This window comes from Sus scrofa, chromosome 13, assembly GCF_000003025.6.
Source record: "Sus scrofa isolate TJ Tabasco breed Duroc chromosome 13, Sscrofa11.1, whole genome shotgun sequence".
NCBI lineage: Eukaryota > Metazoa > Chordata > Mammalia > Artiodactyla > Suidae > Sus > Sus scrofa.
In genome coordinates this window covers 123,212,277-123,226,631 of record NC_010455.5, presented here as the reverse complement: position 1 = coordinate 123,226,631, position 14,355 = coordinate 123,212,277, and the positions used below count along the sequence as shown (strand labels likewise).

At 36.8% G+C, this 14,355-nt stretch overlaps 1 protein-coding gene across 4 annotated transcripts in view; it reads right to left on the bottom strand.

Moving 5' to 3' along the window:
* Positions 1-14,355, bottom strand: part of MAP3K13 (mitogen-activated protein kinase kinase kinase 13) — a 181,475-nt gene that overhangs the window by 130,920 nt on the left and 36,200 nt on the right. The window contains exon 1 of one of the 4 annotated variants that reach the window (XM_021069982.1): positions 12,530-14,025. The exons of 1 other annotated variant lie outside the window; for it this stretch is intronic. The gene's annotated coding sequence lies outside the window, so the exon portion shown is untranslated. Of the gene's footprint in view, positions 1-12,529; positions 14,026-14,355 lie in introns of those variants that run through there. 2 more of the 4 variants (XM_021069984.1, XM_021069983.1) reach the window with 2 other exon arrangements.

Genomic DNA, 14,355 nt, shown 5'->3' with positions numbered 1-14,355 from the left:
AGCTACATGTGGATTTTTGACTGGACAGAGGGTGGGTTCCCAACTCCCCACCCCTACCCCCACCACACTGTTCAAGAGTCAGTGTTGTATTTCCCATACCGTTCCCTCACATAGCTGTTTGCAGGAGGCGTCAGGTCTTTAACAAAAGGAATTTTCTGACAAGGCAGCTGGCTTCCCCCAGAGTAAGTTAACAAGAGTAGGTAAAAAGCTGCATTGCTTTTTATGACCTAGTTCAGGGATTAGAAAACTTTCTTAAAGGGATGAACAGTAAATATTTTAGATTTGCATGCCATTGTAACTACCTGCCTCAGTTGTTTTAGTGCAAAGACAGCTACATACAATACGTAAACAAATGGGCATATGTTCCAAAGCAACTTTATTTACAAAAAATAGGTGGCTAGCCCACACACTACAGTTTGCTAACTCTTGACCTGGTCTTCAGAGTCGCAATGCCTTCATTTCCACTTTACTCATTCATTAGGAGTCATTAGGGTCTGTCCACACTCAAGCGGAGAGGAATTAGGCTCTACCTCTTGAAGGGAAGGATAAAGGAATTTCTGGACATATCTTAAAATCATCTGAATGGGCTTATTAAAACACACAGGAAGCAGGATATGAGTTAAATATTACATCTGTTTCTTAAGTCTGCTGTAACAAATTATACAAACTAGGTGGCTTAAAACTACAGAAATGTATCTCCTCACAGTTCTTGAGACTGAAAGTCCAAAATTAAGGAAACAGCAGGGCCATGCTCCCTGTGAAGGCTCAAGGGAGGGATCTTTCTTTGCCTTCTCCTAACTGCCGGTGGCTCCCTGTGATCCTTGGTGTTCTTCGGTTTGCAGTTGCTTCACTCCAGTCTCTGCCTCTGTCTTCATATGGCCTCCTCTCTGTGTGTATCTTTGTGTGTCCTCTCCTCTTTTTAGAAGACTCCCACTCATTGGATTTAGGGCCCACCCTATCCAGAATGACCTCATATTAATTTAAATAATTATGACTACAAAAACTATATCCAAGTTAAGTAACATTCTGACATTCCAGGTGAATATGAACGCTAGGGGAACACTACTCAACCCACCACAACACACTCTGTCCATTTTTCCCCCGCAATATTAACATTTTGGAAAACTATAGTATGACATCACAAACGGGATAGTGATATTGACATGATCTACTGATTTTATTCAGATTTCCCCCATTTTATTTGTACTTATTTGTGTGTGTATGTGTGTGTGAGTATTATGTTTTATACAGTTTTATCATTTGTGTAGGTTCATTTGTCCACCACCACAGTAAAAATACTGAACAATTCCAACACTGCTAGTATCCCTTGTGTTACCCTAACGCAGTGTAATTCTATTATATCCCATCTTTTGTGTTTCCATTGTCATGTTTTATAGCCACAGTTTTCACATTTTATAAGAAATATATAATGTTAATATGTAGAATGTGATCATTTAAGGGTACATAGTAAAAATTCTAGAGAAAGTACTAAAATGTAGTAAAAAGATAAAGGTAAACAGTCACAGGATGAATTGAAATAAAATGCTACAAAACATTTAATTAAGCTAAAAGCAATCAATCAATCAAAGGAAGAAATGAGGAACAAAAACCCTAGATGGGATAAACAGAAAACAAAACAAAAAAAATACACCTAAGTGCATATCAATAACTACATTAAATGTAGATGAACTAGAAGGTAGAGACTGAGACTGGACTTAAAAAAAACAAACAAACAAAAAAAACAAGATTCAAATATATGCTATTTCTAAGAAATATACCTCAAATATAAAAAGACAGACAATTTGAAAGTAAAAGGAGGGAATGATACACCATGCAAATACTAAGCATAAAAAAGCTAGTGTGACTATATTATTAGACAAACTAGACATCAGGACAAAGAGTATTAGTAGAGATAAAGAGAGAGACTTAATAAAAGAACCACTTTATCAAGAAGACATACCAATCCTAAATGTGGATATACTCAACAACAGAGCTTTGAAGTATGAGATGACAGAACCGAAGAAATAGATAAATCCATAATGAGAGATTTTAACACTCCTTTCTCAGTAATAGACAGAAGTAGACAAAAGAAATCCCTAAGCAGATAAACAGTGCTATCAACCATCTTGATCTAAATGACATTCATGGAACACTGTACTTAGCAACTGAATAATACATAATAAGTACAAAGATAGTTGCTTGAACACAGATCTTATTCTGGGCCTTAAAATGATTCTCAATAAATTTCAAGACAGAAATCTTAAGAGTATGTTCACTGATCATATACAAATTAAATTAGACATGAATAAGATATGAATTTTTTATATATCAATAAGATACTTTAAAAATAAATCCCTGTTCCCCTCACACTTGTCAGAATGGCTATCATCAAAAACACCACAGATAATAAACTTTGGTGAGGCTACACATTGCTGGTGGGATTGTAAATTTATGGTATAGCTGCCGAGGAAAACAGTATGAACGTTTCTCAAAAAAAACTAAAAATACAACTAGCACATGACCCGGCAATTCCACTCCTGGGTATGTATCTGAAAAAACAAAAACAAAAACTCTAATTTGAAAAGACACATGTGGGAGTTTCCATCGTGGCTCAGGGGAAATGAATCTGACTAGCATCCATGAGGACTCAGGTTCGATCCCTGATCTTGCTCAGTGGGTTAAGGATCCAGCATTGCCGTGAACTGTGGTGTAGGTCACAGACGTGGACTGGATCACCCCTTGCTGTGGCTGTGGTGTAGGCTGGCAGCTACAGCTGCAATTCGACCCCTAGCCTGGGAACTTCCATATGCCCTAAAAAAAAGGAGAGAGAGAGACACACACACACACGTATACACCCCTATGTTAACAGCAGAATTATTTACAAATGCCAAGGTATGGAAGCAAACTATATTGTTCTCATCAACAGATAAATAAAGAAGATATGACATATGATATACAACAGAATACTACTCACCCATAAAGAAGAATGAAATTTGCCATATGCAGCAACACAGTTAGACCTAGAGGGCATTATGCTAAGTGAAATAAGTCAGAGAAAGACAAACACTCTGTAATATCACTTATATGTGGAATCTAAAAAATGCAACAAACTAGTGAATACAGCAAAAAAGACAGAGACTCACAAACATAGAGAACAAACTAGTGGTTACCAGTGGGGAGGGAAGGGAAATGGGGCAATATAGGGATAGGGGATTAAGAGTTATAAGCTATTAGGTATAGGGAGTTCCCTTCATGGTTCAGTGGGAATGAATCTGACTAGCATCCATGAGGATGCAGGTTCGATCCCTGGCCTCACTCAGTGGGTTAAGGATCTGTCATTGACATGAGCTGTGGTGTAGGTTGCAGACACAGCTCAGATCTGGCGTTGCTGCGGCTGTGGTGTAGGCCAGTGGCTACAGCTCTGGGAACCTCCATATGCCACAAGTGGGCCATAAAAAGAGAAAAAAACCAAAACCAAAACTATTAAGTATAAAATAAGCTACAAGATATATCGTACAACATGGAGAATAGAGCCAATATTTTATAATAACTATCAATGGAGTATAACCTTTGAAAATTGTGTCTTACTATACTGTACACCAGTTACATATAATATTGTGCAGCAACTATATTTCAATAAAGAATTTAAAATTCTATTAATTAAAAAACAATTATTTGCCAGTATAAGGTCCCGGGCTTATTCCCTGGCACTTCCACCAAAATAAATAAATAAATAAATATCAATATTAGTAATGAAAGAAGATAGCACATTAGATAATAAAGATACTAAGAATAATATAGAAATATTGTAAATGCTATGCCAATACATGCAACAATTTAGATAAAATGGGTAAATCTTGAAACACACAAATTATTTAAGCTGACTTAAAAACATTAGAAAAATCTAAATATCACCATATCTATTAAAGAATTCATAATATGGATCAAATTCATAATGAAAATCTTCTCTCACTGAAAACTCCAAGCTCACATGACTTCACCAGGGATAAGATCAAATATTTACCACCATCTACACAACCACATACCACTACTACCATCACCACCACCACCACCACCACCACTACTACTACTATAAGTACTCCTCCTCCTCCTACTAAAAATACTGGTACTCGGAGTTCCCATCGTGGCTCAGCAGTTAATGAATCTGACTAGGAACCATGAGCTGGCAGGTTCCATCCCTGGCCTCGCTCAGTGGGTTAAGGATCCGGCGTTGTCATGAGCTGTGATGTAGGTCGAAGATGTGGCTTGGATCCCGCATTGCTGTGGCTGTGGTATAGGCTGGTGGCTACAGCTCTGATTAGAACCCTAGCCTGGGAACCTCCATATACCATGGGTGTGGCCCTAGAAAACACATACACACACACACACACACACACACACACACACACACACGCAAAGACAAAAAAATTAAAGGCGAAATAAAGACTTTTAAAAAAATACTGGTACTAGATTGCTATTAAAAATAATGACTCTACGCAAACTCAGGAACGAGAGGAGCTGGAAACACTTTGACTCATTCTAGAATATAGCAGAAGCCTGGTACCAAACATGACATTACAAAAAAAGAATGTTACAGACCAATATCCCTTTTATAGATACCAAAATTCTTCCTTACATCCCATATAAATTCAAAAGTGCTTCACCAAGCACTAGCAAATTGAATCCAGTAAAAATTTTAAAATACATAATGCAACAACCAAAGTAGCATTTATGCCAAGAATGCAAGGTTGGTTTAATGTTAGAACAATCAAACAATGTAATACATGACATTAAGAGAGTAAAAGAAAAACCACATAATCATCTCTATAAATGCAGCAAAAAGCACTGACAAAATTCAAAAGCCTTCAGGATAAAAATTCTCGTAAAACTAAAAATAGAAGAGAATCTCCTTAGATTGATAAAATATATCTACAAAATTGAGCCGCTGTAGCTCAATTGGACCCCTAGCCTGGGAACCTCCATATGCCGTGGGTGCAGCCCTAAAAAGCAAAAAAAAAAAAAATTATATTTGAAAATGTTGAAATGTATCAACATCACTGACACATTTTCTTTCTGAAGAACTTAATGCAACCTAGTCTTAATCTTTAACAGTGCTTTGGAGGTTTTTTATATGATAATAAATTTAATCTCCAGTTTATAGAATTTCTCAACATTATACTATTTATGACAAACATTTTCCTATATTTTATGTGAAAAATCAATTTATTTTAATGATATTTCTATATGATTTCAGGTTTATATATTTTCTTATATATACTAATAAATAATATTTGGTGCTAAAGACTTTTTGGGGAAAATTGATATAGAGAGAAAGAAATAATTTTAGCTCTCTTTACATGTAATATGCGTTATGTGCATCAGTATGTACATGGTTGCCCTAAAGCAAAAGTCAGCAACTAGTGCACAGGGGCCAAATCCAGCTCACTGCCTTTTTAAAAATAAATTATACTTTATTAGAGTACAGCCCTACTCATTCATTTATGTATTGTCTTGCTTTTGAGCTACAATGACAGTTAAGTGGCCCACAAAGCCTAAAAATATTTATCATCTAGCCCTTTACAGAAAAAGTTTTCCAACCCTTGCCCAAAGTGATGGTCCTTCAATGTCAGCAAATATCATAATCACAGAAAGATTGCTGAGCCATACCCCCAGAGTTTCTGACTCAGCTAGGTCTCGGAGCCAGAGAATTTTATGTCTAACAAGCTTCCAGGTGATGCTGCTGCTGCTATTGGACTACATACACTCTAAAAACCACTGTTTCGAAGACTATATTATATAACTTTAACTTACCACAGTCTCACTCATACTATTTTATACTACTTCGATCCCAACTTTTGTGCTCTTGTCATATATTTTCTTTATATGCTCTTAACTCTATTATACATTGCTATTATTTTTTATTTAAACAGGCCATAATTTTTTCTGTAAATTAACACATAGTGAAATTGATTTCCTGTCATGCACATTTCTACAAGTTTTAACTTATGTAGAGATTCTTGTAATTGCTGTCACAATAACTCCCTCTGTTAAAGGATCTAGTAGAAAAGAGGAGCAGGAATAAATGAGGAATTTTACCACAGAGACAGGAAATGTGAAAAAAAGAGTCAAAAGTAAATTGTAGAAATAAAAAATAAACATAAAAATTGAAGATTTCATTTGATGGGCATAAGGGTCTGGCTACTGAGTAAAGGTAACTTCTCTATCAGGTTATAAGGTTTCTATGTTTTCTGTTTTTTCTTTATTCAGTGAACCAGCACTATTAACATCCACTTAAATGTTGGTCATTTCTAATTTGTACTTATTGCTGCTAACGTCTATCCTGTGTGATTTCTTAAGTGTATTGTTTGAAAACTTCAATGTTAAAACTCTCAACTGGAAAAAGTTCTGACAAAATTATTTTTTCTTTCAGTTTCTCAAAGCAGCCATATAAACCACTCTGTTTTTCATATTTGTTCCTATGGACCTTATTATTGTCTTATCATTTTCCAGATAAGAGATTATAAGGCAGCCTTTTTCAGTTTTTCAATTAATAACTTTTTATGGTCTTTCTTTGATGGGCTTGTTTCCTAGTTTATGATCCCCTACATATTTTAGGGGACTTAGTGAGGAAAGCATGTAATTTCCTAGACACGGCATCTATTGTGCCCCTTACCTCCATTATCTAAATTATGAACACTATAAGGACAATGCAAAGACAGACTAGAGGTGGTTCAGTAGCTTTTAAAATTTCTATTCTGATTATAATAAAGGATCAGGCCACTAGAAAAAGATCAAGTTTCTTTTAGCTCCCAGGCCCAGGTTAATAAGCAGTAGAGTCATACAAGGATCTTTCCATTTGACCCCCCAGGATCCCTGGATGCCCTCTGAGGTGTGTCTCACCATTTCATTTATACTATTATACTACGAATTAAAAATTGGTTTTCAAGTTCTAATGTAAAATTCTTTTATCATCTATGCTGTTATCTAATTCTACTCATGTGCCTAAATGTATCTCTCTTGTTTATTTTTCTTTGATAAGGTGTATCTTGAAATCCTGCAAATAGTGTTTTTACTTTGTGTTGCATTTATTAAGAAGCAGGAAAAAAAGGTTGCTCTATACTTCCCAGGTCTTCCATAATTTCTGCGATGTCTATGGAGCAACCTGGGTAAATTGTTTCTGCTATGTTTGTATGGCAAATGTATTTTGAAATCAATTTTACCTTAACACCATTTTGCTATGGAAACACTGGTATACATCTCACAACATGGCGTTTAAGATATATTCTTTACGCTCAAGGTAGTATCTTTTATTATCTGGTTATGATTACATTTTTTGTTCTGCAAGGAAGGCAGAAGAGTGAGATATTATCACTTCACTTTCCAGATGAGGAAGCTGAGACAAGGACAGTGATGATTAAAGGAGATAGCACACAAGAAAAGTATTTGTAACAGAGCCTGGTGTGTATGTGTGTGTGTACATATATATATTCTTTTTTGTAAATTAAAGGGCAATGATTTCTTTTTTTTAATTTTTTTATTGTTATTTCCCCAATACAATTTTTTTTCCTACTGAAAAGCTTGGTGACCCAGTTACACATACATGATAATTTTTTTCTTTATAAGAATAAAAGCAAGTTATTAGATATAAAATTAAAGCTTCTTAACTTCTAGTCATATATAGTCCTTCTAGCAAGCTCTATTCAGATATCACAGATAACATTTCCATATTTGGTTATTAGATTTCCACGTTCAGGACAAACTAATATCTATTTCAAGAGTCAATTTTTTTTTTTTTTTTTTTTTTTTTTTTGCTTTTTTAGGGCTGCACCTGCAGCATATGGAAGTTTCCAGGCTAGGGGTCGAATCAGAGCTACAGCTGCCAGCCTACATCACAGCTCACAGCAACGCTGGATCCTTAACACACTGAGTGAGGCCAGGGATCAAACCCACAACTTCTGGATCTTAGTTGGGTTTGTTAAATGCTGAGCCATGAAGGGATCTCCCCAGGAGTCAATTTTTACAATGCAGTCCAAAGACATCATAGGGACATGTCCTTAAACTTTCTTTCCTTTATGTATTTCTACTGGCATTAGAGACCATTTTGACTCTTTGCTTAGATCTCTTTTCCTGAATAGGGCCTTCAGACAAATTCTGGTTTAGGTAAAGTTTGGCTTTGATTTCCTATTTTCTCTTCTGGTTCTTCTCCTACTTCTTATGTGACAATCATATTCCATAAAAATCAGAAACAGCAGGTAGAGGAATTTGTTTAGGATGGTGAACTATGAGTCAGAGACTAGGAATTCCACCGGGGGGGGGGGGGGAACAGGCCTTCAAGCTATTAGGAACTGGGATTATTATAGGAGTTGAGCAATTTGAGAGATGTCAAGGGTTAATGTCTTGGAATTTCCCAGGCAGTTAGTGAGCAGGACAGAGAAGGCCAAACAAATATATACAACCAGCAGCAGGCAGAATGCAAAATGCTTTGTACCTTCAGTCACTTTTTATTCCTCTTATTATGGTGAGTTTCAATGTCATGTGACACTGGCCCAGAATCCTACTAGTGGTAATAACAACAACAGTTGGCTGTCTGATCAGTCAGTATAGGTTGAGGAGTGATTACAGCTCTTTTGGAAGAAGGGTTTTCTTTACTCTGTTGAAATGGATGCAATTATAGTCATTCACACCAAGGAGGAAGAAAATAACCATTAATTTATTACATCTCTCAAAAATAGTATGCCTTGAGGAGACAACCAACGCAAGATTTCCCCATATATATTCTATGCCATACTCACTCCTGTATTTTAGTTTAATGCTCCAGATGAAAAAAGGCTTCTGTGCTGTTTGCAGCATGACCCTCTTACTAGAAACATTAACATGATCAAAGCCCTGAGAAGTCTTGCAATAAATACCTAAGCTCATTTAATTTATTTTACTTTTAAATTAAAAGTTAATCAGTGCTTTTAGCATCCTCCTCAAGAAATCTTTACATACCCCAAGATTGCAAAAATATTTTTCTTCTTTTTCCCTAATTTTCAGGTTCTGAGTTTTAAATTTAGATCTATGATTTATATCTATTTAATATTTGTGTATGGAACAAGAAAGATGTAGAGGTTCATTTTTTTCCTCATAAGAAAATCCACTTGATCTAGCAACATGTTTAAAAAGACTTTTTTTCCCATTGAATTTACTTGCCACCTTGATCAAAAATCAATTGACCTTATATGTGTGACCTATTTCTGGATGCACTACTTTGTCCCACTGATATTATTAATCTATCCTTAGGGCAATAGTTGATTAATTGTAACTTTAAAGGTCTTGAAATAACATAAATCTCCCACCAGTCAAATTCACAGAAACAGAAAGTAGGATGGTGGTTGCCAAGAACTTGGGGAAGAGGAAAATGGAGAGTTGTTATTTAATGGGTATTGAGTTTCAGTTTTGCAAAAAAAAAAAAACAAACCTATGCTGAAACCATTTTTAAGCTATCAGACTGGCAAAAATCCAAAAGTCTGATAGCACTTTCTTATATGTTCATTGCTGGGGGAGTACAATTTTGTACAGTCCCTATGGAATGCAATTAGGCAATATCTATGACACCTTTCGATCTAGCAATTTCACTCTGGTGAATTAAATCATAGAAACGTATTATATGAATGTATGACATGATACATACAAGACTGTGCATGTCAGCACTGTTTACAATAGGAAGATACTGAAAACAACCAAAACGCCCATTACTGGATGACTAGTTAAATAAATTATAGTACATCTCTACAATGGAATACTATGCAGCTATTTAAAAATGAGAATGCTCACCATTACTTATATGGAAAGAGAGTCAACATATAAGTGAAAAAATGAACAGTATATATAACAGTATGTGTAAAAAGGAGGAAAGTAAGAATCTGTTTATACTTTATAATTCCTTGATATATAGGGAAACTTTGGATACATGAAAAAGATACACAAAAAAATAATTGTGATTTCAGTGCCCTGAATGGGAACTAAATGGATAGGGGACTAGGGTGGGAAGACTTTTTAAAATATGCTTTTTTTATGTTATGGTCTTGGAACTATGTGAACATATCATATTCAAAAAATTCGATTAAAATTCCTATGCTTAGAAATAAACTTTAATGATACCGATTGACATTAAATTATTCATAAAACAATGTTTACCAGGTATCTACTATGTGTCAAGTAGGCACTACTTTGGCCACTGGCAATATAGCACTGAACAAGATGGAGTTCTTAACTCATAAAACTTATATTCTAGTGGAAAAGACTATATACATTTTTTTTAATAAAATAAATAATACCAGGAAGCTATTTCAGAAAAGTAAATTAGGGTAAAGGAGAAAGGAGCCATGTAATGGAAGTGAGATGGTGGTGCCTGGGAGGAGGAGGCATTTAAGCAGAGATCTGAATGGAGGGAAAGAAGAAACAATGTAGGGGAAAGCTTTCCAGGCAGCAAAAGCCCTGAGGCAGAAACAAGCTTGATGTGTCCCAGGAACAGCAAAAACATTGACTTAGCTGGAGCAAACTGTGAGGAAAACAATGGTAGGCAATGATGTTAAACAGATGGTGAGAAGGCACATCATATGGGTTTTGTGGGGCATGTGGAAGGGTTTGGATGTTAGAGACAGCTATTGGAGGTTTTTAAAAAAATCCGAAAGGGTCTTGGTTAAGATTCAGTCAGTGCACACCTGTATGGCCTTCCCTTGTTAAAAGACTGAAATATTTCAAATATGGTTAGGAAAAAAACTGCCTCCCTGGTAATAGTGTCACCTGCCATGTTGGCTCCTCTCCCAGGATACTCAACCCCCCCCCCCGCCATAAACTGATAATTAAATAAGTAACCTGGCCCAGCAGTGACTACTGAGTTGGGGGAGTTAATTAGCTCAAGAACCCAGAATCACTGTAGTTCAGTAATCTAAAGAATGGCCAAGGCTTCACTTTATTACAGTCCTAGAGCCTGCTTAGGACAGGTTATCTTGGGCTTCCATCCCACCAAGGGTCAGCTGGGGCCCAGTACCATCATCTGGGTTCCCACTCAGTCCAGACGATTAAGGGGCAGGCTAAAGAAACAGACTGAAGGTCTCTGAGGTCTGAGAGGAAGCTGGAAGAAAGGGGAAACCCAGTGTACTTCCACATAAACGATCTGTCTCCTCAGCGCTCGCTGAGCGATTGTAAAGGCTACTGGCCCACAGCCAGCCTTTACAACTTTTATATATTAACCACATCAAACTTAATTTCTATGTTCAAAGTCATACAACTGTTAAGTACCAGGGTTAAAAAAAAAAAAAAAAAAACATTATGGTAAAAGAGAAATAGAAAATGTCAGCCTCTCTAACACCAAATGCAATCTTAACACTCTCATAGCTGCACTCAATAAAGTCAATGTTTGCTTAACAATGTGTAGTTCCTGGAATCCAAATATCAACATAAAACTACAGCAGCTGAAATACAGCAATTCTAATTTCATATATGAAATTTACTTTGCACACTATAGTACTGAGAATTTAGTCTGGAAAATTAGTACACAAGTCAAAATCTTAAAAACAGATTTCTCTGAAGTTGCATGAAATTTCCAAGGTTGCTTGCCTTTTCCATCCATTTCACAAAGTTCCTCCTCTTTGAAAATACATTCTGTGGCTCTTGAATCTAAGATCCCAACATCTGATTATATCATATTAGTTCTACTTGGTTCTCATTCATTTGATTCCTTTGAACATCAAAATCTCCAGTTGAATTACTAGAGAGATTGGTAAATATTTGCTAACATAAACTTGTAACATGAACCTAAACTAAAGGAAAAGCAACTGGAAAGAATATCACGGAGACATCTACGCACCACTTAGAAATAATCAACCTCTGGGAACTAGATATATATTCAATCACTTTCACTTTCTGACCATGAGCACCCTAACTAAACCAAGAAGACATTAAGTTATCACATGTAAGCCAGAGGACCTATGTTAGTAGAACCCTTGCTGAAAAACATTATGACTTTCCTTTTCATTTTAAAAAATAAAACTACTTGTGAAATGCTGAAACTTCCTGAAAAGTAGGTCTAGCACACAAGATTTAGGACCAGGTAGGACCTTAATTTAATCTTAGATGGAAATTGTTCCTATCATGTTTTCATATCCAAGTATCAAAATATTAAAAAACAAACAAACCGGAGTTCCCGTCGTGGCGCAGTGGTTAACGAATCCGACTAGGAACCATGAGGTTGCGGGTTCGATCCCTGCCCTTGCTCAGTGGGTTAACGATCCGGCGTTGCCGTGAGCTGTGGTGTAGGTGGCAGACGCGGCTCGGATCCCGCGTTGCTGTGGCTCTGGCGTAGGCCGGTGGCTACAGCTCCGATTCAACCCCTAGCCTGGGAACCTCCATATGCTGCGGGAGCGGCCCAAGAAATAGCAACAACAACAACAACAAAAAAAGACAAAAGACAAAAAAAAAAAAAAAAAAAAAAAAAAAAAAAAAAAAAAAAAAAAAAAAAGTGATAAAAAACAAACAAACCAACCTACTTACACCACAGCAACCTGAAGTCTGCAGACAGCATGAAACTACAAGCAGCCGCCTATTTCCTCACAGACTAAACTTTGTTCCCTTCCTGGCTGGTTCTGGATCTGGTTTACACCAATACACATTTACCAAGGCCTTGGAAGCTACCACCCAACAAGGTGGGAGGGTTTGTTAATTTAACTCCTGCTAGATAACCACTTAGCAGCAACTTCTTAAAGGTTGAACATGTTTAAAGAGACAAATGTAAGGAAGATTATAGAGAAAACCTGACAAATCTCCTAATCTCTGGTGGCTGGGTTCTGATTTCAGAGGGGATTTCCTCCCTATATGTTCCTGGGAAAAAAACAAAGGAACCAATACAATAGTCCTCTGAGCTTCAAAAATCTTGCGTTCTTACTTGGATAAAAGTTTTCTCTCCTCAGAACACAGATACTGTGCAATCACAGCAGAAAGAGGCCAAAAAGTTGCTTCTCTACTACGGTCTCCATTGCCTCCATTCTCCTCAACCCTTTCACTAGTTAGGGAAATATAATACAGAATTCTTACAAAACTTAGTGCTTTCTGACACTGAAACCACTTGCTGATCCAATGTAAAGTGAGAATCTGGATCCCATATTCTGTTCTTCACAAAATAAAATGTTATGCTGCTTCATCCCCTCCCATATCCTTAAGCTTCTTTCCCTCTGAGCTACTATATTTCTGCAATTTGCAGCATTAGCCTTTGAAGCAGAAACCATTTATTATGTACTTACTGCACTAAGCACTTTATAAACATTATCTCATTCTTTCCTAAGCAATATATTTGGGGATCATCTTCAATTCTTCTTAGTCTGATTCTCTATAACCAGTTTAGCCCCTTCTCTATCCTAGTGACCCTATGCAATAAGCACTGTGGTAGAGAGAATGATGCCCTCCTCCAAAGACGGCCATGTCCTAATCATCAGAATCTGTGGAAAATGTTACTTTACATGGCAAAGGGACTTTGTAGGTGCAACTGAGGTTAAGAACTTTGAGATGGGGAAATGATCCAGATGCGTCCAATCTTTCCCAGCTGTGGTTAAAAGGGAGGTAGGGTAAGGACTTGCTCTTGCTGGCTCTGAGGATGGAAGAAGGGGGTTGAGAGAAGTTGGAAAGGCAAGGAAACACATTCTCCTCTAGAGCCTCCAGAAAGGCCTGATAGCACCTTGGTGCTAGTGGGATCCATATTGGATTTCTGACCTAGAGAACTATAAGATAATAGGTTTGTGATAATTTTTTATGGCAGCAATAGTAAAATGATACAGGTACTTTAATTTCAAAATGCCCCTTTGAAAACATAATACCCAGAGTATTACAGAGTACCCAAATGAGGTCTGATGAAGAAAAAAAATAATTGTTGAACTATTAAGATCTGGATGCTATAACTTTATAGACATAATTCAAGATTGTTTTAGATTTTTTTTTTTTGTTATTGTTGTTGTTGTTGTTGTTGCTATTTCTTGGGCCGCTCCCGCAGCATATGGAGGTTCCCAGGCTAGGGGTTGAATCAGAGCTGTAGCCACCGGCCTACGCCAGAGCCACAGCAACGCAGGATCCGAGCCGCGTCTGCAACCTACACCACAGCTCACGGCAACGCCGGATCGTTAACCCACTGAGCAAGGGCAGGGACCGAACCCACAACCTCATGGTTCCTAGTCGGATTCGTTCACCACTGCGCCACGACGGGAACTCCTGTTTTAGATTTTTAATGCATTATACTCTTAAATTAGTGGACTTGAGTTTTTGTCACATGAGCTATATCAAATCAAGTGTTTCATTCACTTTTTACATTAATTTTGGAGATTA